Consider the following 27,288-nt stretch of genomic DNA (forward strand, 5'->3'; position numbering starts at 1 on the left):
GGTTCTGAATTTTTAAAAAAACCTTTTTTTTTCAAAAAAAAAAAGGGTAAAAAAAGGTTTCAGTTTAAACACAAATATTACCACAGAAATTCAGTAAAGTCACTAGCTACTTATATAGCCTCTGCAATAAAATAGAGCATTCTGTGCAGAATCAGAATTTAGCAGCAGGTCATTCAGTTACACAAAAAACAGTAAAAGTTCCATACAATGAAGACACTTACACTGAGTCACACCTGGTCAGCCAAGTGGGGAAGAGAGAGGAAAATACTAAGCACCTAGATTTGAAGATGATGCCTGTACTGAATTGTAGCAGTTTAACCTGTTTGAAAAAAGAGAGGGGTGGGGGAAAAGAGAAGGCAGCAGGAGTGGTTACAGGGAATACCCTGATTGACTCAAGACACCACACCAGAGGTAAGTTGAATGTAAGGGCCTAAAATCTGAACTCAGCACTATAATGTTATTTGCACTCAGTACTTTAATTTTAATGTTACTTGCACTCAGCACTGTAATTTCACTTATGTTTAGCAGGAAAGACAGACCAACAGTATACAATTTTGGGAATTTTTACAACGGTTACTTGTGCAAATGTCTGGCTATTGCAGTTTACAAGGTTTCCTAGGGTGTCCTAAAGCTATAATGGAAGTATTATAGTTCTTAATGTAAGAGTCAGTTTACTTAAGTTACAGGGGAAGGAGGCAAACACTCACGTAGAAAAAAGAGCCCTATGGCTGAACAAAATGGTGACCTGCTTAATTACACAGCACTGTAAGTGAAAGCTTAAAAAATGCTTTTTGTGTCCAACCTACTCTGCTTAAATGCTGAGAGAAAATGATTGCAGTCCTGTAGACACCGTTTTGTAGGGAACTGTAGAGCTCAACTAGGAAAAGAGAAAAGCAGAGATTCTAGGGTTAGCATGAAGGCAACAACAGGCAGTTATTTTATAATAATACATTCAGAAAGGTTTGATGGTGGGGGGGAGTAAAGTACCACACTTCAGAATGAACTTAGATTTATAGCTAAGAAACATAAGCAAGAGAGCAATACAGTAAATAAACACTTGCTAGATTTTAAAGATATACCAGAAAAACTAAATCAATTGTTCACAATTTTCCAACCGGAAAATTGCCAGTAAAAGCACTTCAGGTATAGCTAGCCCAAGTTATTCAAGTCATAAAAGCACTTCTTCAATGGTTGTGCGCAATTTAAACATTAAAAACACATGCAGCAAGTAGGAGTTCTAATTATACACTTTCTCTAGGTACAGTTTCAGTTTAATCACAAATATTACCACAGAAATTTAGTAAAGTCACTAGCTACTTATAGAGGCTCTGCAATAAAATACAGCATTCTGTGCAGAATCAGAATTTAGCAGCAGGTCATTCAGTTTCACAAAAAACAGTAAAAGATCCATTCAATGAAGACACTTACACTGAGTCACACCAGGTCAGCCAAGAGGGGAAGATTGAGGGAAATCCTAAGCACCTAGATTTGAAAATGATGTCTGGATTTGAAAATGATGCCTGTACTGAATTGTATCAGTTTATCCTGTTTGAGGAAAGAGTGGGGTGGGGAAAAGAGAAGGCAGTAGGAGTGGTTACAGGGAATACCCTGATTGACTCAAGACACCACACCAGAGGTAAGTTGAATGTAAGGGCCTAAAACCTGCACTCAGCACTATAATGTTATTTGCACTCAGTACTTTAATTTTAATGTTACTTGCACTCAGCACTGTAATTTCACTTATGTTTAGCAGGAAAAACAGACCAACAGTATACAATTTTGGGAATTTTTACAAGGGTTACTTGTGCAAATGTCAGGCTATTGCAGTTTACAAGGTTACCTAAGGTGTCCTAAAGCTATAAGGTACGTATTATAGTTCTTAATGTAAGAGTCAGTTTACTTAAGTTACAGTGGAAGGAGGCAAACACTCAAGTAGAAAAAAGAGCCCTATGGCTGACCAAAATGGTGACCTGCTTAAGTACATAGCAGTGTAAGTGAAAGCTTAAAAAATTATTTTTGTGTGCAACCTACTCTGCTTAAATGCTGAGAGAAACTAATTGCAGTCCTGTGGACACCGTTTTGTAGGGAACTGTGGAGCTTAACCAGGAAAAGAGAAAAGCAGAGGTTCTAGGGTTAGCATGAAGGCAACAACAGGCAGTTATTTTATAATAATACATTCAGAAAGGTTTGATGGTGGGGGGAGGGGTAAAGTACCACACTTCAGAATGAACTTAGATTTATAGCTAAGAAACCTAAGCAAGAGAGCAATACAGTAAATAAACACTTGCTAGATTTTAAAGATATACCAGAAAAACTAAATCAATTGTTCACGATTGTACAACCGGAAAATTGCCAGTAAAAGAACGTCAGGTATAGCTAGCCCAAGTTATTCAAGTCATAAAAGCACTTCTTCAATGTGTGTGCACAATTTAAACATTAAAAACACATGCAGCAAGTAGGAGCTCTGATTATACACTTTCGCAAGGTACAGTTTCAGTTTAATCACAAATATTACCACAGAAATTCAGTAAAGTCACTAGCTACTGAGTCACACCAGGTCAGCCAATGGGGGAAGGGGGGAAGAGAGACGGAAATCCTAAGCACCTAGATTTGAAAATGATGCCTGTACTGAATTGTAGCAGTTTAACCTTTTTGAGGAAAGGGGGGGTGGAGGAAAAGAGAAGGCAGTAGGATTGGTTACAGGGAATACCCCGATTGACTCAAGACACCACACCAGAGGTAAGTTGAATGTAAGGGCCTAAAATCTGCATTCAGCACTATAATGTTATTTGCACTCAGTACTTTAATTTTAATGTAAATTGCACTCAGCACTGTAATTTCACTTATGTATAGCAGGAAAGACAGACCAACAGTATACAATTTTGGGAATTTTTACAAAGGTTACTTGTGCAAATGTCAGGCTATTGCAGTTTACAAGGTTTCTTAAGGTGTCCAAAAGCTATAAGGTAAGTATTATAGTTCTTAATGTAAGAGTCAGTTTACTTAAGTTACAGGGGAAGTAGGCAAACACTAAAGTAGGAAAAAAGAGCCCTATGGCTGACAAAAATGGTGACCTGCTTAATTACACAGCACTGTAAGTGAAAGCTTAACAAATGCTTTATGTGTGCAACCTACTCTGCTTAAATGCTGAGAGAAACTGATTGCAGTCCTGTAGACACCATTTTGTAGAGAACTGTAAAGCTCAACTAGGAAAAGAGAAAAGCAGAGATTCTAAGCTAAGCATGAAGGAAACAGCAGGCAGTTATTTACAATAATAATTTCAGAAAGGTTTGATGTTGGGGGGTAAAGTAGCACTCTTCAGAATGAACTTAGATTTATAGCTAAGAAACCTAAGCAAGAGAGCAATGCAGTAAATAAGCACTTGCCAGATTTTAAAGATATACCAGAAAAACTAAATCAATTGTTCACAATTGTGCAACTGGAAAATTGACAGTAAAAGCACTTCAGGTATAGCTAGCCCAAGTTACTCAAGTCATAAAAGTACTTCTTCAATGTGTGTGCACAATTTAAACATTAAAAACACATGCAGCAAGTAGGAGCTCTGATTACACACTTTCTCTAGGTACAATTTCAGTTTAAACACAAATATTACTACAGAAATTCAATAAAGTCACTAGCTACTTATGGAGCCTCTGCAATAAAATAGAGCATTCTGTGCAGAATCAGAATTTAGCAGTAGGTCATTCAGTTACACAAAAAACAGTAAAAGATCCATACAATGAAGACACTTACACTGAGTTACACCAGGTAAGCCAAGTGGGGAAGAGAGAGGAAAATCCTAAGCACCTAGATTTGAAAATGATGCCTGTACTGAATTGTAGCACTTTAACCTGTTTGAGGAAAGAGTGGGGTGGGGGAAAAGAGAAGGCAGTAGGAGTGGTTACAGGGAATACCCTGATTGACTCAAGACACCACACCAGAGGTAAGTTGAATGTAAGGGCCTAATATCTGAACTCAGCACTATAATGTTATTTGCACTCAGTACTTTAATTTTAATGTTACTTGCACTCAGCACTGTAATTTCACTTATGTTTAGCAGGAAAGACAGATGAACAGTATACAATTTTGGGAATTTTTACAACGGTTACTTGTGCAAATGTCAGGCTATTGCAGTTTACAAGGTTTCCTAAGGTGTCCTAAAGCTATAAGGTAAGTATTATAGTTCTTAATGTAAGAGTCAGTTTACTTAAGTTACAGGGGAAGGAGGCAAACACTCAAGTAGAAAAAAGAGCTTAACAAATGCTTTTTGTGTGCAACCTACTCTGCTTAAATGCTGAGAGAAACTGATTGCAGTCCTGTAGACACCGTTTTGTAGGGAACTGTAGAGCTCAACTAGGAAAAGAGAAAAAACAGGGATTCTAGGGTAAGCATGAAGGCAACAACAGGCAGTTATTTTATAATAATACATTCAGAAAGGTTTGATGGTGGGGGTTAAAGTATCACACTTCAGAATGAACTTAGATTTATAGCTAAGTAAGCTAAGTAAGAAAGCAATGCAGTAAATAAACACTTGCCAGATTTTAAAGATATACCAGAAAAACTAAATCAATTGTTCACAATTTTACAACTGGAAAATTGCCAGTAAAAGCACTTCAGGTATAGCTAGCCCAAGTTATTCAAGTCATAAAAGCACTTCTTCAATGTGTGTGTGCAATTTAAACATTAAAATCACATGCAGCAAATAGGAGCTCTGATTGTACAATTTCTCTAGGTACAGTTTCAGTTTAAACACAAATATTACCACAGAAATTCAGTAAAGTCACTAGCTACTTATATAGCCTCTGCAATAAAATAGAGCATTCTGTGCAGAATCAGAATTTAGCAGCAGGTCATTCAGTTACACAAAAAACAGTAAAAGATCCATACAATGAAGACACTTACACTGAGTCACACCAGGTCGGCCAAGGGGGGAAGAGAGAGGGTTACTTGTACAAATGTCTGGCTATTGCAGTTTACAAGGTTTCCTAGGGTGTCCTAAAGCTATAATGGAAGTATTATAGTTCTTAATGTAAGAGTCAGTTTCCTTAAGTTACAGGGGAAGGAGGCAAACACTCAAGTAGAAAAAAGAGCCCTACGGCTAAACAAAATGGTGACCTGCTTAATTACACAGCACTGTAAGTGAAAGCTTAAAAAATATTTTTTGTGTGCAACCTACTCTGCTTAAATGCTGAGAGAAACTGATTGCAGTCCTGTAGACACCGTTTTGTAGGGAACTGTAGAGCTCAACTAGGAAAAGAGAAAAGCAGAGATTCTAGGGTTAGCATGAAGGCAACAACAGGCAGTTATTTTATAATAATACATTCAGAAAGGTTTGATGGTGGGGGGAGGGTAAAGTACCACACTTCAGAATGAACTTAGATTTATAGCTAAGAAACCTAAGCAAGAGAGCAATGCAGTAAATAAATACTTGCTAGATTTTAAAGATATACCAGAAAAACTAAATCAATTGTTCACAATTGTACAACCGGAAAATTGCCAGTAAAAGCACTTCAGGTATAGCTAGTCCAAGTTATTCAAGTCATAAAAGCACTTCTTCAATGGTTGTGCACAATTTAAACATTAAAAACACATGCAGCAAGTAGGAGTTCTAATTATACACTTTCTCTAGGTACATTTTCAGTTTAAACACAAATATTACCACAGAAATTTAGTAAAGTCACTAGCTACCTATAGAGGCCCTGCAATAAAATACAGCATTCTGTGCAGAATCAGAATATAGCAGCAGGTCATTCAGTTTCACAAAAAACAGTAAAAGATCCATACAATGAAGACACTTACACTGAGTCACACCAGGTCAGCCAAGGGGGGAAGATTGAGGGAAATCCTAAGCACCTAGATTTGAAAATGATGCCTGTACTGAATTGTATCAGTTTAACCTGTTTGAGGAAAGAGTGGGGTGGGGAAAAGAGAAGGCAGTAGGAGTGGTTACAGGGAATACCCTGATTGACTCAAGACACCACACCAGAGGTAAGTTGAATGTAAGGGCCTAAAATATGCACTCAGCACTATAATGTTATTTGCACTCAGTACTTTAATTTTAATGTTACTTGCACTCAGCACTGTAATTTCACTTATGTTTAGCAGGAAAAACAGACCAACAGTATACAATTTTGGGAATTTTTACAAGGGTTACTTGTGCAAATGTCAGGCTATTGCAGTTTACAAGGTTTCCTAAGGAGTCCTAAAGCTATAAGGTACGTATTATAGTTCTTAATGTAAGAGTCAGTTTACTTAAGTTACAGGGGAAGGAGGCAAACACTCAAGTAGAAAAAAGAGCCCTATGGCTGACCAAAATGGTGACCTCCTTAATTACACAGCAGTGGAAGTGAAAGCTTAAAAAAAGCTTTTTGTGTGCAACCTACTCTGCTTAAACGCTGAGAGAAACTGATTGCAGTCCTGTAGACACCGTTTTGTAGGGAACTGAGGAGCTTAACTGGGAAAAGAGAAAAGCAGAAATTCTAGGGTTAGCATGAAGGCAACAACAGGCAGTTATTTTATAATAATACATTCAGAAAGGTTTGATGGTGGGGGGGGGGGTAAAGTACCACACTTCAGAATGAACTTAGATTTATATCTAAGAAACCTAAGCAAGAGAGCAATACAGTAAATAAACACTTGCTAGATTTTAAAGATATACCAGAAAAACTAAATCAATTGTTCACAATTGTACAACTGGAAAATTGCCAGTAAAAGAATGTCAGGTATAGCTAGCCCATGTTATTCAAGTCATAAAAACACTTCTTCAATGTGTGTGTGCAGTTTAAACATTAAAAACACATGCAGCAAGTAGGAGCTCTGATTATACACTTTCTCTAGGTACAGTTTCAGATTAAACACAAATATTACCACAGAAATTCAGTAAAGTCACTAGCTACTTATAGAGCCTCTGCAATAAAATAGAGCATTCTGTGCAGAATCAGAATTTAGCAGCAGGTCATTCAGTTTCACAAAAAACAGTAAAAGATCCATACAATGAAGACACGTACTTTGAGTCACACCAGGCCAGCCAAGGGGGGAAGAGTGAGGGAAATCCTAAGCACCTACATTTGAAAATGATGCTTCTACTGAATTGTATCAGTTTAACCTGTTTGAGGAAAGAGAGGGGGTGCGGAAAAGAGAAGGCAGTAGGAGTGGTTACAGGGAATACCCTGATTGACTCAAGACACCACACCAGAGGTAAGTTGAATGTAAGGGCCTAAAATCTGCACTCAGCACTATAATGTTATTTGCACTCAGTACTTTAATTTTTCTGTTACTTGCACTCAGCACTGTCATTTCACTTATGTTTAGCAGGAAAAACAGATCAACAGTATACAATGTTGGGAATTTTTACAAGTGTTACTTGTGCAAATGTCAGGCTATTGCAGTTTACAAGGTTAGCTAAGGTGTCCTAAAGCTATAAGGTAAGTATTATAGTTCTTAATGTAAGAGTCAGTTTACTGAACTTACAGGGGAAGGAGGCAAACACTCAAGTAAAAACGAGCCCTATGGCTGACCAAAATGGCGACCTGCTTAATTATACAGCACTGTAAGTGAAAGCTTAACAAATGCTTTTTGTGTGCAACCTACTCTGCTTAAATGCTGAGAGAAATTGATTGCAGTCCTGTAGACACCGTTTTGTAGAGCACTGTAAAACTCACCTAGGAAAAGAGAAAAGCAGAGATTCCAGGGTAAGCATGAAGGCAACAACAGGCAGCTATTTTATAATAATACATTCAGAATGGTTTGATGGTGGGGGGGGGGAGTAGCACTCTTCAGAATGAACTTAGATTTATAGCTAAGAAACCTAAGCAAGAGAGCAATGCAGTAAATAAAGACTTGCCAGATTTTAAAGATATACCAGAAAAACTAAATCAATTGTTCACAATTGTACAACTGGAAACTTGCCAGTAAAAGCACTTCAGGTATAGGTAGCCCAAGATCTTCAAGTCATAAAAGCACTTCTTCAATGTGTGTGTGCAATTTAAACATTAAAAACACATGCAGCAAGTAGGAGCTCTGATTATACTCTTTCTCTAGGTACAGATTCACTTTAAACACAACTATTACCAGAGAAATTCAGTAAAGTCACTAGCTACTTATAGAGCCTCTGCAATAAAATACAGCATTCTGCGCAGAATCAGAATTTAGCAGCAGGTCATTCAGTTACACAAAAAACAGTAAAAGATCCATACAATGGAGACACTTACACTGAGTCACACCAGGTCAGCGAAGGGGGGAAGAGAGAGGAAAATCATAATCACCTAGATTTGAATATGATGCCTGTACTGAATTGTAGCAGTTTAACCTGTTTGAGGAAAGAGGGGGGTGGGGGAAAAGAGAAGGCAGCAGGAGTGGTTACAGGGAATACCCTGATTGACTCAAGACACCACACCAGAGGTAAGTTGAATGTAAGGGCCTAAAATCTGCACTCAGCTCTATAATGTTATTTGCACTCAGTACTTTAATTTTAATGTTACTTGCACTCAGCACTGTAATTTCACTTATGTTTAGCAAGAAAGACAGACCAACAGTATAGAATTTTGGGAATTTTTACAAGGGTTACTTGTGCAAATGTCAGGCTATTGAAGTTTACAAGGTTCCATAAGGTGTCCTAAAGCTATAAGGTATGTATTATAGTTCTTAATGTAAGAGTCAGTTTACTCAAGTTACAGGGGAAGGAGGCAAACACTCGAGTAAAAAAAGAGCCCTATGGCTGACCAAAATGGTGACCTGCTTAATTGCACAGCACTGTAAGTGAAAGCTTAACAAATGCTTTTTGTGTGCAACCTACTCTGCTTAAATGCTGAGAGAAATTGATTGCAGTCCTGTAGACACCGTTTTGTAGGGAACTGTAGAACTCAGCTAGGAAAAGAGAAAAGCCGAGATTCTAGGGTAAGCATGAAGGCAACAAAAGGCAGTTATTTTATAATAATACATTCAGAAAGGTTTGATGGTGGGGGTAAAGTAGCACCCTTCAGAATGAACTTAGATTTATAGCTAAGAAACCTAAGCAAGAGAGCAATGCAGTAAATATACACTTCACAGATTTTAAAGATATGCCAGAAAAACTAAATCAATTGTTCACAATTGTACAACTGGAAAATTTCCAGTAAAAGCACTTCAGGTATAGCTAGCCCAAGTTATTCAAGTCATAAAAGCACTTCTTCAATGTGTGTGCAATTTAAACATTAAAAACACATGCAAGTAGGAGCTCTGATAACACACTTTCTCTAGGTTCAGTTTCAGTTTAAGCACAAATAGTACCACAGAAATTCAGTAAAGTCACTAGCTAGTTATAGAGCCTCTGCAATAAAACAGAGCATTCTGTGCATAATTAGAATTTAGCAGCAGGTCATTCAGTTACACAAAAAACAGTAAAAGTTCCATACAATGAAGACACTTACACTGAGTCACACCAGGTCAGCCAATGGGGGAAGAGAGAGGAAAATACTAAGCACCTAGATTTGAAGATGATGCCTGTACTGAATTGTAGCTGTTTAACCTGTTTGAGGAAAGAGTGGGGTGGGGGAAAAGAGAAGGCAGCAGGAGTGGTTACAGGGAATACCCTGATTGACTCAAGACACCACACCAGAGGTAAGTTGAATGTAAGGGCCTAAAATCTGCACTCAGCACTATAATGTTATTTGCACTCAGTACTTTAATTTTAATGTTACTTGCACTCAGCACTGTAATTTCACTTATGTTTAGCAGGAAAGACAGACCAACAGTGTACAATTTTGGGAATTTTTACAAGGGTTACTTGTACAAATGTCAGGCTATTGCAGTTTACAAGGTTTCCTAAGGTGTCCTAAAGCTATAAGGTAAGTATTATAGTTCTTAATGTAAGAGTCAGTTTACTCAAGTTACAGGGGAAGGAGGCAAACACTCAAGTAAAAAAGGGCCCTATGGCTGACCAAAATGGTGACCTGCTTAATTACACAGCACTGTAAGTGAAAGCATAACAAATGCTATTTGTGTGCAACCTACTCTGCTTAAATGCTGAGAGAAATTGATTGCAGTCCTGTAGACACCATTTTGTAGAGAACTGTAGAACTCAACTAGGAAAAGAGAAATGCAGAGATTCTAGGGTAAGTATGAATGCAACAACAGGCAGCTATTTTATAATAATACATTCAGAACGGTTTGATGGTGGGGGATAAAGTAGCACTCTTCAGAATGAACTTAGATTTATAGCTAAGAAACCTAAGCAAGAGAGCAATGCAGTAAATAAACACTTGCCAGATTTTAAAGATATACCAGAAAAACTAAATCAATTGTTCACAATTGTACAACTAGAAAATTGCCAGTAAAAGCACTTCAGGTATAGCTAGCCCAAGTTATTCAAGTCACAAAAGCACTTCTTCAATGTGTGTGCAATTTAAACATTAAAAACACATGTAGCAATTAGGAGCTCTGATTATACTCTTTCTCTAGGTACAGATTCACTTTAAACACAACTATTACCACAGAAGTTCAGTAAAGTCACTAGCTACTTATAGAGCCCCTGCAATAAAATAGAGCATTCTGTGCAGAATCAGAATTTAGCAGCAGGTCATTCAGTTACACAAGAAACAGTAAAAGATCCATACAATGGAGACACTTACACTGAGTCACACCAGGTCAGCCAAGTGGGGAAGAGAGAGGAAAATCATAAGCACCTAGATTTGAAAATGATGCCTGTACTGAATTGTAGCAGTTTGACCTGTTTGTGGAAAGCGGGGGGTGGGGGAAAAGTGAAGGCAGTAGGAGTCGTTACAGGGAATACCCTGACGGACTCAAGACACCACACCAGAGGTAAGTTGAATGTAAGGGCCTAAAATCTGAACTCAGCACTATAATGTTATTTGCACTCAGTACTTGAATTTTAATGTTACTTGCACTCAGCACTGTAATTTCACTTATGTTTAGCAGGAAAAACAGACCAACAGTATACAATTTTGGGAATTTTTACAAGGGTTACTTGTGCAAATGTCAGGCTATTGCAGTTTACAAGGTTACCTAAAATGTCCTAAAGCTATAAGGTAAGTATTATAGTTCTTAATGTAAGAGTCAGTTTACTTACGTTACTGGGGAAGGAGGCAAACACTCAAGTAGAAAAAAGAGCCCTATGGCTGACCAAAATGGTGACCTGCTTAATTACACAGCACTGTAAGTGAAAGCTTAACAAATGCTTTTTGTGTGCAACTTACTCTGCTTAAATGCTGAGAGAAACTGATTTCAGTCCTGTAGACACCATTTTGTAGGGAACTGTAGAACTCAGATAGGAAAAGAGAAAACCAGAGATTCTAGGGTAAGCATGAAGGCAACAAAAGGCAGTTATTTTATAATAATACATTCAGAAAGGTTTGATGGTGGGGGTAAAGTAGCACCCTTCAGAATGAACTTAGATTTATAGCTAGGAAACCTAAGCAAGAGAGCAATGCAGTAAATATATACATGCCAGATTTTAAAGATATGCCAGAAAAACTAAATCAATTGTTCACAATTGTACAACTGGAAAATTTCCAGTAAAAGCACTTCAGGTATAGCTAGCCCAAGTTATTCAAGTCATGAAAGCACTTCTTCAATGTGTGTGCAATTTAAACATTAAAAACACATGCAAGTAGGAGCTCTGATAACACACTTTCTCTAGGTTCAGTTTCAGTTTAAGCACAAATAGTACCACAGAAATTCAGTAAAGTCACTAGCTACTTATAGAGCGTCTGCAATAAAATAGAACATTCTGTGCATAATTAGAATTTAGCAGCAGGTCATTCAGTTACACAAAAAACAGTAAAAGTTCCATACAATGAAGACACTTACACTGAGTCACACCAGGTCAGCCAAGGGGGGAAGAGAGAGGAAAATCCTAAGCACCTAGATTTGAAAATGATGCCTCTACTGAATTGTAGCAGTTTGACCTGTTTGAGGAAAGAGGGGGTTGGGGGAAAAGAGAAGGCAGCAGGAGTGGTTACAGGGAATACCCTGATTGACTCAAGACACCACACCAGAGGTAAGTTGAATGTAAGGGCCTAAAATCTGCACTCAGCACTATAATGTTATTTGCACTCAGTACTTTTAATTTTAATGTTACTTGCACTCAGCACTGTAATTTCACTTATGTTTAGCAGGAAAGACAGACCAACAGTATACAATTTTGGGGGTTTTTAGAAGGGTTACTGTTGCAAATGTCAGGCTATTGCAGTTTACAAGGTTCCATAAGGTGTCCTAATGCTATAATATAAGTATTATAGTTCTTAATGTAAGAGTCAGTTTATTCAAGTTACAGGGGAAGGAGGCAAACACTCAAGTAAAAAAAGAGTCCTATGGCTGACCAAAATGGTGACCTGCTTAATTACACAGCTCTTTAAGTGAAAGCTTAACAAATGCTTTTTGTGTGCAACCTACTCTGCTTAAATGCTGAGAGAAATTGATTGCAGTCCTGTAGACACCGTTTTGTAGAGAACTGTAGAACTCAACTAGAAAAAGAGAAAAGCAGAGATTCTAGGGTAAGCATGAAGGCAACAGCAGGCAGCTATTTTATAATAATACATTCAGAATGGTTTGATGGTGGGGGATAAAGTAGCACTCTTCAGAATGACTTAGATTTATAGCTAAGAAACCTAAGCAAGAAAGCAATGCAGTAAATAAACACTTGCCAGATTTTAAAGATATACCAGAAAAACTAAATCAATTGTTCACAATTGTACAACTGGAACATTGCCAGTAAAAGCACTTCAGGTATAGCTAGCCCAAGTTATTCAAGTCATAAAATCACTTCTTCAATGTGTGTGTGCAATTTAAACATTAAAAACAAATGTAGCAAGTAGGAGCTCTGATTATACTCTTTCACTAGGTAGAGATTCACTTTAAACACAAATATTACCACAGAAATTCAGTAAAGTCACTAGCTACTTATAGAGCGTCTGCAATAAAATAGAGCATTCTGTGCAGAATCAGAATTTAGCAGCAGGTCATTCAGTTACACAAAAAACAGTAAAAGATCCATACAATGAAGACACTTACACTGAGTCACACCAGGTCAGCTAAGGGGGAAGAGAGAGGAAAATCCTAAGCACCTAGATTTGAAAATGATGCCTGTACTGAATTGTAGCAGTTTGACCTGTTTGAGGAAAGCGGGGGGTGGGGGAAAAGAGAAGGCAGTAGGAGTGGTTACAGGGAATACCCTGATTGACTCAAGACACCACACCAGAGGTAAGTTGAATGTAAGGGCCTAAAATCTGCTCTCAGCACTATAATGTTATTTGCACTCAGTACTTTAATTTTAATGTTACTTGCACTCAGCACTGTAATTTCACTTATGTTTAGCAGGAAAAACAGACCAACAGTATACAATTTTGGGAATTTTTACAAGGGTTACTTGTGCAAATGTCAGGGTATAGCAGTTTACAAGGTTACCTAAGGTGTCCTAAAGCTATAAGGTAAGTATTATAGTTCTTAATGTAACAGTCAGTTTACTTAAGTTACAGGGGAAGGAGGCAAACACTCAAGTAGAAAAAAGAGCCCTATGGCTGACCAAAATAGTGACCTGCTTAATTACACAGCAGTGTAAGTGAAAGCTTAAAAAATGTTTTTTTGTGTGCAACTTACTCTGCTTAAATGCTGAGAGAAACTGATTGCAGTCCTGTAGACACTGTTTTGTAGGGAACTGTAGAGCTCAACTAGGAAAAGAGAAAAGCAGAGATTCTAGGGTAAGCATGAAGGCAACAACAGGCAGTTATTTTATAATAATACATTCAGAAAGGATTGATGGTGGGGGTAAAGTAACACCCTTCAGAATGAACTTAGATTTATAGCTAAGAAACCTAAGCAAGAGAGCAATACAGTAAATAAACACTTGCTAGATTTTAAAGATATACCAGAAAAACAAAATCAATTGTTCACAATTGTACACCTGGAAAATTGCCAGTAAAAGCACTTCAGGTATAGCTAGCCCAAGTTATTCAAGTTATAAAAGCACTTCTTCAATGTGTGTGTGCAATTTAAACATTAAAAACACATGCAAGTAGGAACTCTGATTACACACTTTCTCTAGGTTCAGTTTAAACACAAATAGTACCACAGAAATTCAGTAAAGTCACTAGCTAGTTATAGAGCCTCTGCAATAAAACAGAGCATTCTGTGCATAATTAGAATTTAGCAGCAGGCCATTCAGTTACACAAAAAACAGTAAAAGTTCCATACAATGAAGACACTTACACTGAGTCACACCAGGTCAGCCAAGGGGGGAAGAGAGAGGAAAATACTAAGCACCTAGATTTGAAAATGATGCCTGTACTGAATTGTAGCAGTTTAACCTGTTTGAGGAAAGAGTGGGGTGGGGGAAAAGAGAAGGCAGCAGGAGTGGTTACAGGGAATACCCTGATTGACTCAAGACACCACACCAGAGGTAAGTTGAATGTAAGGGCATAAAATCTGCACTCAGCACTATAATGTTATTTGCACTCAGTACTTTAATTTTAATGTTACTTGCACTCAGCACTGTAATTTCACTTATGTTTAGCAGGAAAGACAGACCAACAGTGTACAATTTTGGGAATTTTTACAAGGGTTACTTGTGCAAATGTCAGGCTATTGCAGTTTACAAGGTTTCCTAAGGTGTCCTAAAGCTATAAGGTAAGTATTATAGTTCTTAATGTAAGAGTCAGTTTACTCAAGTTACAGGGGAAGGAGGCAAACACTCAAGTAAAAAAAGGGCCCTATGGCTGACCAAAATGGTGACCTGCTTAATTACACAGCAGTGTAAGTAAAAGCTTAACAAATGCTATTTGTGTGCAACCTACTCTGCTTAAATGCTGAGAGAAGCTGATTGCAGTCCTGTAGACACCATTTTGTAGAGAACTGTAGAACTCAACTAGGAAAAGAGAAATGCAGAGATTCTAGGGTAAGTATGAATGCAACAACAGGCAGCTATTTTATAATAATACATTCAGAATGGTTTGATGGTGGGGGGTAAAGTAGCACTCTTCAGAATGAACTTAGATTTATAGCTAAGAAACCTAAGCAAGAGAGCAATGCAGTAAATAAACACTTGCCAGATTTTAAAGATATACCAGAAAAACTAAATCAATTGTTCACAATTGTACAACTGTAACCTTACCAGTAAAAACACTTCAGGTATAGCTAGCCCAAGTTATTCAAGTCACAAAAGCACTTCTTCAATGTGTGTGTGCAATTTAAACATTAAAAACAAATGCAGCAAGTAGGAGCTCTGATTATACTCTTTCTCTAGGTACAGATTCACTTTAAACACAAATATTACCACAGAAATTCAGTAAAGTCACTAGCTACTTATAGAGCCTCTGCAATAAAATAGAGCATTCTGTGCAGAATCAGAATTTAGCAGCAGGTCATTCAGTTACACAAAAAACAGTAAAAGATCCATACAATGAAGACACTTACACTGAGTCACACCAGGTCAGCCAAGGGGGGAAGAGAGAGGGAAATCCTAAGCACCTAGATTTGAAAATGATGCCTGTACTGAGCTGTAGCAGTTTAACCTGTTTGAGGAAAGAGGGGGTGGGGGAAAAGAGAAGGCAGTAGGAGTGGTTACACGGAATACCCTGATTGACTCAAGACACCACACTAGAGGTATTTTGAATGTAAGGCCCTAAAATCTGCTCTCAGCACTATAATATTATTTGCACGCAGTACTTTAATTTTAATGTTACTTGCACTCAGCACTGTAATTTCACTTATGTTTAGCAGGAAAGACAGACCAACAGTATACAATTTTGGGAATTTTTGCAATGGTTACATGTCCAAATGTCAGGCTATTGCAGTTTACAAGGTTTCTTAAGGTGTGCTAAAGCTATAAGGTAAGTATTATAGTTCTTAATGTAAGAGTCAGTTTACTTAAGTTACAGGGGAAGGAGGCAAACACTCAAGTAGAAATGAGAGCCCTATGGCTGACCAAAATGGTGACCTGCTTAATTACACAGCACTGTAAGTGAAAGCTTAACAAATGCTGAGAGAAACTGATTGCAGTCCTGTAGACACTGTTTTGTAGGGAACTGTAGAGCTCAACTAGGAAAAGAGAAAAGCAGGGATTCTAGGGTAAGCATGAAGGCAACAACAGGCAGTTATTTTATAATAATACATTCAGAAAGGTTTGATGGTGGGGGTTAAAGTATCACACTTCAGAATTAACTTAGATTTATAGCTAAGTAACCTAAGCAAGAGAGCAATGCAGTAAATAAACACTTTCCAGATTTTAAAAATATACCAGAAAAACTAAATCAATTGTTCACAATTGTACAACTGGAAAATTGCCAGTAAAAGCACTTCAGGTATAGCTAGCCCAAGTTATTCAAGTCATGAAAGCACTTCTTCAATGTGTGTGTGCAATTTAAACATTAAAACACATGCAGCAAGTAGGAGCTCTGATTATACACTTTCTCTAGGTACAGTTTCAGTTTAAACACAGATATTACTACAGTAAAGTCGCTAGCTACTTATAGAGCCTCTACTATAAAATAGACCATTCTGTGCAGAATAAGAATTTAGCAGCAGGTCATTCAGTTACACAAAAAACAGTAAAAGATCCATACAATGAAGAAACTTACACTGAGTCACACCAGGCCAGCCAAGGGGGGAACAGAGAGGGAAATCCTAAGCACCTAGATTTGAAAATGATGCCTGTACTGAACTGTAGCAGTTTAACCTGTTTGAGGAAAGAGGGGGTGGGGGAAAAGAGAAAGCAGTAGGAGTGGTTACAGGGAATACCCTGATTGACCCAAGGCACCACACCAGAGGTAAGTTGAATGTAAGGGCCTAAAATCTGCACTCAGCACTATAATGTTATTTGCACTCAGTACTTTAATTTTAATGTTACTTGCACTCAGCACTGTAATTTTACTTCTGTTTAGCAGGAAAGACAGACCAACAGTATACAATTTTGGGAATTATTACAAGGGTTACTTGTGCAAATGTCAGGCTATAGCAGTTTACAAGGTTTCCTATGGTGTCCTAAAGCTATAAGGTAAGTATTATAGTTCTTAATGTAAGAGTCAGTTTACTTACATTACAGAGGAAGTAGGCTGACCAAAATGGTGACCTGCTTAATTACACCGCACTGTAAGTGAAAGCTTAACAAATGCTTTTTGTGTGCAACCTACTCTGGTTAAATGCTGAGAGAAACTGATTGCAGTCCTGTAGACACCATTTTGTAGGGAACTGTAGAGTTCAGTCTGCTTAAATGCTGAGAGAAACTGATTGCAGTCCTGTACACACCGTTTTGTAGGGAACTGTAGAGTTCAAACTGAGTTACACCAGGTCAGCCAAGGGGGGAAGAGAGAGGGAAATCCTAAGCACCTAGATTTGAAAAAAAATGACGTCAAAGCCATCAATAACTACAACTTGAATAGACCTTCTTGATCAAGAATTCACAAACCTGCTAACTGGGCCTCGACTTCCAGATGGATTCATGTTTCCTTTTGGTGGAATGAATGGAAACAGACCAAAGAGTACCTTTGAAGCATATGATGCTCGTGCTGATGTGGGTAGATGTCACCTGTGAAGAAAGGCCTTGTGCACACCATGTGCCTAAATGGATACATATATATTATTTGTGAGTAGGATGGTGTGGATTACCTTAGTAGTGTAAGACGGTTCGATCCTGTCAAAAAGTCATGGCAGGAAGTTGCTCCTGTACATTCAAAACACAGCTTTGTTAGTGTGACTGTACTGGATAACTTCATTTAAGCCATGGGGAGATTTGATGGCCTAAACCATTTGAATACAGGAGAACAATATTTTATTTTTATTTTATTTATTTTATTTAACATTTGTTGACCAGGAAAGTCTGACTAGGTTCCACAGATCCTGTTTTCAGCAGAGGCCTGGGGAGAAATGTTCCAGAAGCATGTCTTTAGAATGTGGGAGGAAACTGGAGTACCCAGAGGAAACCCACACGAACACAGGGAGAACATGCAAACTCCACACAGAAGGCACCCCAGCCGAGAATCAAACCAGAGAATATTATCTTGAAACCAACCAGTGGAGTTTGATTTCTTCAGTGTGTGATCAGAGAAGTGATACAAGTGCTACAACTCTACGTGGAAATGTAATTAACTGTAATGAGTTATTACTGATTTCATCCTTTCTTATGTTTTAGGAAAATATTAAGTGCACATCACACTTATCCATATAAACACAAGACATAGTTTTGTTAAACTATATGCCCTGCTGGAAACTCTAATTGGACTACCTCGCTTTACTACACTGTTTATAGCTGTGTTTATTTAGGTTATTGCTTAATAGGGACACTGATCTTAAATCCTTTGCCCGTGAAGAAAAGATGACAGTTCAAGAGGAAACTGTCATGACAGGAAATAATGCAGAATACCAGAAAACCATTTAGCTCACGTTTCTGTCTATTCTAAAAAAACATTCTTTAGTTTTATTAACACAGTAAATGCCATTAAGAAAAGTTCAGAAGTAATCCAAAAATATTCATTCAGTTAGATTACATTTTCATTCACAAGCTGTCCAAGTGAATATTCTTAGAATCAAACCCAGCTAAGTGGGATAGACAAATTTGTACCAAACTGATTAGTTCATATATTTAAAAATCATTTTATAGAAGAGGCAGAGGGTGTTCATTTGTTATGTAAAACATATTTCCTCCTTTAGAAGGTTCTAGAGGAGTGCATTTATGTTGTTCAGTTATGGCTGGCAGTACAGAACTGCAGTGGTATTATCATCCCTACCTAACTGTGCTTCATTCTCCACTTTGGTTTTCAGCTGGGTGCATTCTGCGTGGAGTCTTCTTGCAGTATTTGTATTCACCTGGGTTTTGATGGGTGCTTTAGTTTCTTACTACAGGCCAAAGGCAAGCCATAGGTGAATTGGCAGTCTCTGAAGTGCTTGTGCTTGTGGTATGTGTACCACGTGAGAGTAAGTCTGTGTATGTGTGAGCATGCATATCCTTTAAATGGTAGGTGCCCTGTTTGTGACTAGTATGTGGTCCTGGGCCTTATGCCCAATGAATACTTGGATATGCACCAGCTCCATACACAATCATACACTGTATGTTGTGGGTAATCAAATGCTAAATGAATGAGTTATGGCAATATTATCATAAATAGAAATAACATTTTTTTAACCTGATTAATATGTCTGCATTTTAAACTATTTGTTTCTTAGTATATGTGTGGAGACAACTTCTGTGTGGAAATAATTACAGAAAAGGCTAATTTAACAGTAGATTAAGATTATTACCAGAATATCTTTTGTTATTGTTTTATCTGAGCTTATTGCAGTTAGCAACTTGTAGTAAACAGTCTGACTAAATGTTTGTGACTTTTTTAATTCAGGTGTATATATGTGGAGGCTTTACTGGAAATGAATACTTATCAACAGCTGAAATATACACTCCAGAAACTGACCAGTGGAACTTCATTGAGCCAATGAGAAACAGATGTAGTGGGACAGGAGTGATTGCATATGGTGGATGTATTTATGCAGTAAGAAAATATAGCAGGCAGAATGCTTTGGCTCTTCTTTATTCTTCTGCATTCTAATGTCATATGAACTTCATAAAGTAATACAATATATCTAATAAAATGACACTATCAGAACAAAAGTAACTTCTTAAAAAGAACCAGCCAACTATTTAGAATGGGGATCCTTTAATAATCATTTCATTATGCAAGTCCAGTATGCTGCCAACTCTAAAACAAGAATAAAATGTGTTTTATCCAAAATTCTGAGTATGTCTGACTGGGGAGAGTTCTAGCTGACTAGATGTTTATTAACACATTATTAAATAATTCACATAAGATGTGTATTTGTTCTAAACCTCTGTTATCATCTGATCAGGAAGGACTATGTGTGGTAGAATGTATTGTTAAATGATTGCTAGCAAATTAGGAATGTGGTCAGGAAGGGGACTAATGAGACGAAGACTGATACTGAGTATGCACTGTATGGCAAACAGAGGAGGAAGGTATGCAGCCAAGGGATGCAAAGAATTATTACCAGTGGTCAGTTAAGCAGAATTCTCTGCGAAAGCTAACCAGCAATTGTTGTTGGGGTGACAGCACTGGTGTCCCAAATGGTAGCACATCTGGGCCTCTGGCTGACCAAGTTCGCAGATGATTACAAACTGGAAGCAGTTGTAGAACTCCCTCCAAGACACTAATGTCCTCCAGGAAGGGCCAGCACAGACAACTTACTGGTGCCATAGACATGGTTTAAAACTTTTTGCCAAGAAACACATAATACTACCCACTGGGAAATCGGCTACCTTAGGAAACTACCTCATTGATGACACATTCATAAGAATAGACTCAGTAGTTAGGTATTTGGGGATGCATGTAGACAGCAACCTGGATGTTGACCAACATGTGTCTAAGGTAGTAAGGAAATCATTTTATGTTGCTCAGCTTATAAGCAAGGGTGTGGCATCTAGGTCCAAAGGAGTCATCGTTAAACTGCACTCTGCCATCATCAAATCCATCACTGAGTACAACTCCCCCTTCAATATGTACCTGACCAGGCACATGCAATAACTGGAACATCTACAGAGCTTCTCCCCAAAAAGAAATAAGGGTGTTAACAATATGTCCTATGCAGATTGCCTCAATGCCCTGTTCCTATACTCTGTCTCTTACAGACTTTTGAGGGGTAATCTATGTCTGGCATACAAGGCATTTATTTTTATTTTATTTGTATTTGTTTACTAAGCTAGAGCATTGATCTTCATTGATCTTTTTTAGACAGCCCAGGAGTGGTGTCTGGTTAAATGACTTGTTCACAGTCAGGCAACAAAGACTGAGGGAATCAAACCTTGCACCACTGGCCACAGGAAACAGCTTGTTAACAGCTCCTTAATCCTTTAAGCCAACTGCCAGATGATCACAGGATCCCGCTCTGATGAGCCTCTTGCATATCCACAAAGCAAATAGCATCAGAGCTTCCCAATTCAGGACTTAAACCTTGCTTTCAACATAAATAAGACATGTTGGAGGGATAGGTATGTGTCTCAGAGAATACCGCTTCTCTGGAACAGGCTTCCAATCCATGTGATGCAGAATTCTTCCCTGACCCTATTCAAGCATAACCTGGACTGCTGGATGGGAAATTAGAAATCAATCCCTGGTTTGTCACCTATGTCTCTAATAGATAGAGAAAACTTGTAAATGTTTGACCATACATGTTCTAGCTTACACCTATCCAAAAAATAGCTTGTAGGTCACCAGATGTGTTGGATACATTTCATACAAGAGTGGAGGAAGATGCACACAGATTATATCTTATGTAGGAGGGCCAGTTTGAAGGAGACTGGAGACTGTAAAGTGGTGACCAGGGAAAGTGTAGTTAAGCAGCATAGGATGGTGGTTTGTAGGATGACGTTGGTGATCAAAAAGAGGAGGAGTGTAAGGGCAGCACCAAGGATCAAATGGTGGAAATTGAAAAAGGGTAATTGTGAGGTGGAGTTCAGGGAAGAGTTAAGACAGGCACTGGGTGGCAGTGAAGAGTTACCAAATAGCTGGGTAACTACAGCAGAGCTAGTAAGGGAGACTGCTAGAAAGGTACTTGGTATGAGATCTGGACAGAGGAAGGATGACAAAGAGACATGGTGGTGGAATAAGGAAGTACAGGAGAGTATACAGAGAAAGAGGTTGGCAAAGAAGAAGTGGGATTGTCGGAGCGATGAAGAAAGTAGACAGGAGTATAAGGAGATGAGATGCATGGCAAAGAGAGAGGTGGCAAAGGCTAAGAATAAGGCATATAAAGAGTTGTATGAAAGGTTGGACACTAAGGAGGGAGAAAAGGATCTGTACCGATTGGCTAGACAGAGGGACCGAGCTAGGAAAGATGTGCAGCAGGTAAAGGTGATAAATGTTAATGAGGGAAACATACTCACAAGCGAGGAGAGTGCATTGAGCAGATGGAAAGAGTACTTTGAGGGGTTGATGAATGAAGAGAATGAGAGGGAGAGAAGGTTTTATGATATGCGGATAGTGAATCAAGAAGTGCAATGGATTAGCAAGGAGGAAGTAAGGATAGCTATGAAGAGGATGAAGAATGGAAAGGCTGTTGGTCCAGATGACATACCTGTGGAAGCATGGAGGTGTTTAGGTGAAATGGCAGTGGAGTTTCTAACCAGATTGTTTAATGAAGTCTTGGAAAATGAGAGGATGCCTGAGGAATAGAGAAAAAGTGTTTTGGTACTGATTTTTAAGAATAAGGGTGATGTGCAGAGCTGTCGTAACTACAGAGGGATTAAACTGATCAGTCACAGCATGAAGTTATGGGAGAGAGTAGTGGAAGCTAGGTTAAAAAGGGACGTGATGATTAATGATCAGCAATATGGTTTCATGCCGGGAAAGAGCACTACAGATGTGATGTTTGCTCTGAGAGTGTTGATGGTGAAGTACAGAGAAGGTCAGAAGGAGTTGCATTGTGTTTTTGTAGACTTAGAGAAAGCATATGACAGGGTGCCTAGAGAGGAGTTGTGGTATTGTATGAGGAAGTCGGGAGTGTCAGAGAAGTATGTAAGAGTGGTACAGGATATCTACGAGGATAGTGTGACAGTGGTGAGGTCTGTGGTGGGAGTGACAGATGCGTTTAAGGTGGAGGTGGGATTACATCAAGGATCAGCTCTGAGCCCTTTCTTATTTGCAATGGTGATGGACAGGTTGACAGACGAGATCAGACAGGAGTCCCCGTGGACTATGATGTTTGCAGATGACATTGTGATCTGTAGTGAGAGTAGGGAACAGGTGGAGGAGACCGTGGAGAGGTGGAGATATGCTCTGGAGAGAAGAGGAATGAAGGTCAGCAGGACTAAGACAGAATATATGTGTGTGAATGAGAGGGAGGATAGAGGAATGCTGAGAATGCAGGGAGTAGAGGTGGCGAAGGTGGATGAGTTTACATACTTGGGATCATTAGTTCAGAGTAATGGTGAGTGTGGAAGAGAGGTGAAGAAGAGAGTACAGGCAGGATGGAGTGGGTGGAGAAGAGTGTCAGGAGTGACTTGTGACAGACTAGTACCAGTAAGTGTGAAAGGGAAGATCTACAAGAGGGTAGTAAGACCAGCTATGTTATATGGGTTGGAGACAGTGGCTTTGACAAATAGGCAGGAGTTAGAGCTGGATGTGGCAGAGTTAAAGATGACAAGATTTGCACTGGGTGTGATGAGGGTGGACAGGATTAGGAATAAGTATATTAGAGGGTCAGCTCAGGTTGGAAGGTTTGGAGACAAAGACAGAGAGGCAAGATGACGGTTTGGACATGTGCTGAGGAGGGATGCTGAGTATATTGGGAAAAAGATGCTAAGGATGAAGCTACCAGGTAACAGGAAAAGAGGAAGGCCTAAGATTAGGTTTATGGATGTGGTGAGAGAGGACATGCAGGTGGTTGGTGTGACAGAGCAAGATGCAGAGGACAGGAAGAAATGGAAACAGATGATCCGTTGTGGCGACCCCTAACAGGAACAGCCGAAAGAAGATGATGACTAGGCTTAAAAAGGTTCTTGATTAGATGCTTTTTAGCACATTAATAAACACAGCCCCCTAACTCACTAACTAACTCAATAGATTATTTTAATCATAGTTGTAATATATTAAGCGGACTAAAATTCTAACTATACTAAATTAAATGTTATTTTGATTCACTTTTATAGCAACAATCAACGTGTGGCATTCCTATGTTTTCAGAACCCACTTCTGCAGTAGTAACAATCTTCAGTGCAACAAAATTAATGCTCTATGAATTTGTACAAAAATTTATCCTCTGCAATTTCAGTAATTGTCTTACTTGTGAACTGTGTGACAATTGGAACATATAAGAAGTAAATTGTCTGCTTAATAACTGTTGTGCATCCTACGGTCTGCCCCCCACCCCATCCACTAGCATGCTTGTTGTCTAAATGTCTAAATAGTTTCACCAAAGGAGCTAATGTAGCTATTGCAGTTCCAAAATATTAGAGGAGTTAAAGGAAAAAACATATACACTGGTGTGTGTGTGTGTGTGTGTGTGTGTGTGTGTGTGTGTGTGTGTGTGTGTGTGTGTGCTTTTTGTGTATTTTGCAAATTAGAGGTTAACACTTGGTAAGGATTTGAAGCTGCTGTATAGCAGCAAGCAGTTGGCCAATTAAAGTCAGTCTTGAGTTTACACACTACCTGAATGTATGTCACTTGATGAATTAACCGCCTTTCTCTTTCTGTATTACAGCTTGGAGGTTTTGATGGATTCATCCAGCTTCATAGTGCAGAAGCCTACAGTCCCCTTACTGATACTTGGCATACCATCTCCAGCATGTTTACGCCCTGTAGCAACTTTGGATTTGGGTTAGTAGAGGATGTGCTGCTTGTTGTTCGAGGACTTGGTCCTGATGGTGTTACTACCACTTCGAGTGCTGAGTGCTAGGAAGACCAATGAATGGTATGAAATCCATGACCTGAGCATTCCCCGTAGTTCTTTCAGCTGCTGTGTTGTCTCAGGCTTGACTACTGAAAGAAAGTATGCAGTGCCAAGGAACAGCTCCTGTGAGTATACATTTCAAAAGAAAGTGACATCTTTGACTTCGACTACTGCATTAACTATCTGATCGGTAATCATTTGTACTGACATGTTTTCGATAACGCAATAAAGTAATAAAGTGGCAAACTGATGTACATTTCTCATGACAGATATATTGTTCTTATATACCCACAGAATAATATATCTCATTACTGATATATGGTTTTTATACACCCACAGAATTGTGTATATATATATATATATATATATATATATATATACACACACACACACACACACACACACACACACACACACACACACACACACACACACACACACACATAATTATGTGGTTCTTATGGTACTGCAGGATACTCTTCTTTTTTTTAACTATTTAACCATTTATTTATGGTACATTTATGCTACCAGTCAGAAGTCAAACATTTGGTTTATCAAGTCCCTTTACAAAAGACATAAATAAATATATATGAGTGACATATACCACTTACAGGTTTACACGTCCATCCCTTGTGTGGTGCTGGGCATTGTACAATTCCTTGACAAGCAGGGATTTACCCAGGAGCACAGTTCAGACATCTGTCTTCGGTAATAGTCAATGCATTAGCTCATAGCCCATTAGTATTGTCTTTACTAACATCATAGCTGGCCATATTAACTATCTTTGAGGTAAATGTTGTTCAGAACAACAGAACTTCATAAACAAATTTAGCTGTTGGCAAATCAAATAAAAATTCCTAACACTATAAGCATGATCAGTGTCTACATCTTCTCAATATAATCTCTTCTTCCCCTATTATATCCGTTTAGTGGTAAAAAAGAAAAAAAGAGAGAGGGAATATGCACTGTCACAACATGCATAGAAAGAAACCATATAACTAGTTCCTATTCAGTGCTTTACTGAAGACTGCTATCATCCCATTATCACTTAACTCACTTTTTTCAGTCAGAACATTTCTTAAAGGAAAATTAATGCTGATGTATTTACCTAGTGCTGTATGTGGCATCCTCCAGATGTACATACTCCAATGCACAGGATTGTTTACACTTGCCTTCAAAGTTTCAATAAATTATGCCATTATGTGAGTTATGTAAGTATTGCACTGAATAAAATAACCACTGCATGTTTTTATATGAAGCTATGAACACACTTGATATCTGATTGATTTTTTAATCAATCATATCAGAACTAGTTACAGTGACCGGTTGGTTTGACAGAGTCACTTAGTGTGTCACTTCAGTCAGGTACAGTCAGATCAGCAGTACTATGTGGTTAGACATCAGATACCAAATGATAGATTCAGGACTTGACATCTATAGTCAAGTTTCCCTAAAAGTCGTTGCCATAACATTTTAAGAGTACTGCTTCTAGACTGTGATATCTGGATTCATCTGCACATCTGGTATTTTATGGAAGTCTCTTCTGTCTCTGCAGTAAACTTGCATGTCTATACATTGCACTTAATGACATCTAATAGTTGCATGTATTAACACAGTAGCTTGCATTTGATCTTTGCGACCAAACTAAATTTCTCAGCAAAATCCTAACTTATTCTAAGTTTTCCCCCTTCCTTTATAATATAATGATTCTTTGTTCCTTTGTTATAAAAAAAATCTGTTTCAGTTTTTTTTGTCTGTAATAGTTCTGTTGTTCTTTTTACACACTCTTTATTTACAGTGCATTCTTAATTAGAATCTGCTCTTTAAATTCAGCACTGGCCTATCTCTGTACCGTACTAGCTACAGAACTGCTCAATCAATTGTGATGACCATTTCCATGACTGCTCAGTATGAATCGGAATGTTTTGCCATCATTCTCACACATTCTTTTTCTGTATATAGTTAGTTTTAACAGATGGAATAATAATTGCATCAGGTAATTTTACATCCAAAATGCATGAATTTTGTTCATTATACCAAGTGTTACAAATGTATCTTTGACCAGAATATTTGGTTGCTTTAACATTTCTAAGGTTACTAAAAATCACAAATGTGACAAGCAACAGTTAGATAAATCCTTTTATTCCAATTCCAATATAATGAAGCACTTTTCGTCCGATAAGTAAACAAACTTCATCAGATATAAACAAGAATCAAATGAAATAGTTTAAATAGTGAATACATTCAGTCAGCTGGTGCATCGGTATTAACCATTAAAGTAATATTCCCCTTATATCAAATTTGTATTTAAAAGCATTGTGCCATTAAAAGGTTCTAATAAATCAAGTTAGTCTCACAAGGGATAGTTACATAGTGAGCAATTATTTCATTTGGAGTTAATAAATTATTCCAAAATGGGAAATTACTCCAAAATGGAAAATTAATAACAATGTTTAAAAACTTAAAATGAACAGTAGCAGCCGAAACCTTTCTTTAAAAACAGTTATGTATATGTTATATTTACTATATTTTCTATTTAAAAAACATTAATTTCCTTATTATATATTACACATTGAATATTATATTCATGTTATAAAAAAGAAATTTCCCTCCTATATAAGCCTATCTGCAAAGGCTTTTGAGTTTGAAAATGGCCATAATAGAATACATATCATTAAGGCCCGGCCAATTAAAATCTGCCATGAAAGACGGGAACTGTTATGGCAGATTAAATTATATGCATATAATTGGCCGGACCTTAATACCTGACCCAGCATCCCGAGTTCTTAGCCGAACTCACAGGGAGTTGTCTCCCCAGTGATTGTGGAGATTAAGACACACCATCTCATTTTTTCCATGTGTGGTTAGGTAATAGGCAGCAATGACTAAACTAACATCCCAGTGTTGCTG

At 38.1% G+C, this 27,288-nt stretch overlaps 1 pseudogene; it reads left to right on the plus strand.

The window, feature by feature from the left end:
• Positions 1-24,616, plus strand: part of LOC122816295 — a 72,451-nt pseudogene extending 47,835 nt beyond the window's left edge.
• Positions 24,617-27,288: the final 2,672 nt, after the last annotated feature.

The sequence above is a fragment of the Protopterus annectens genome, chromosome 12.part0 (assembly GCF_019279795.1).
Source record: "Protopterus annectens isolate FY-2018-M chromosome 12.part0, PAN1.0, whole genome shotgun sequence".
Lineage (NCBI taxonomy): Eukaryota > Metazoa > Chordata > Ceratodontiformes > Protopteridae > Protopterus > Protopterus annectens.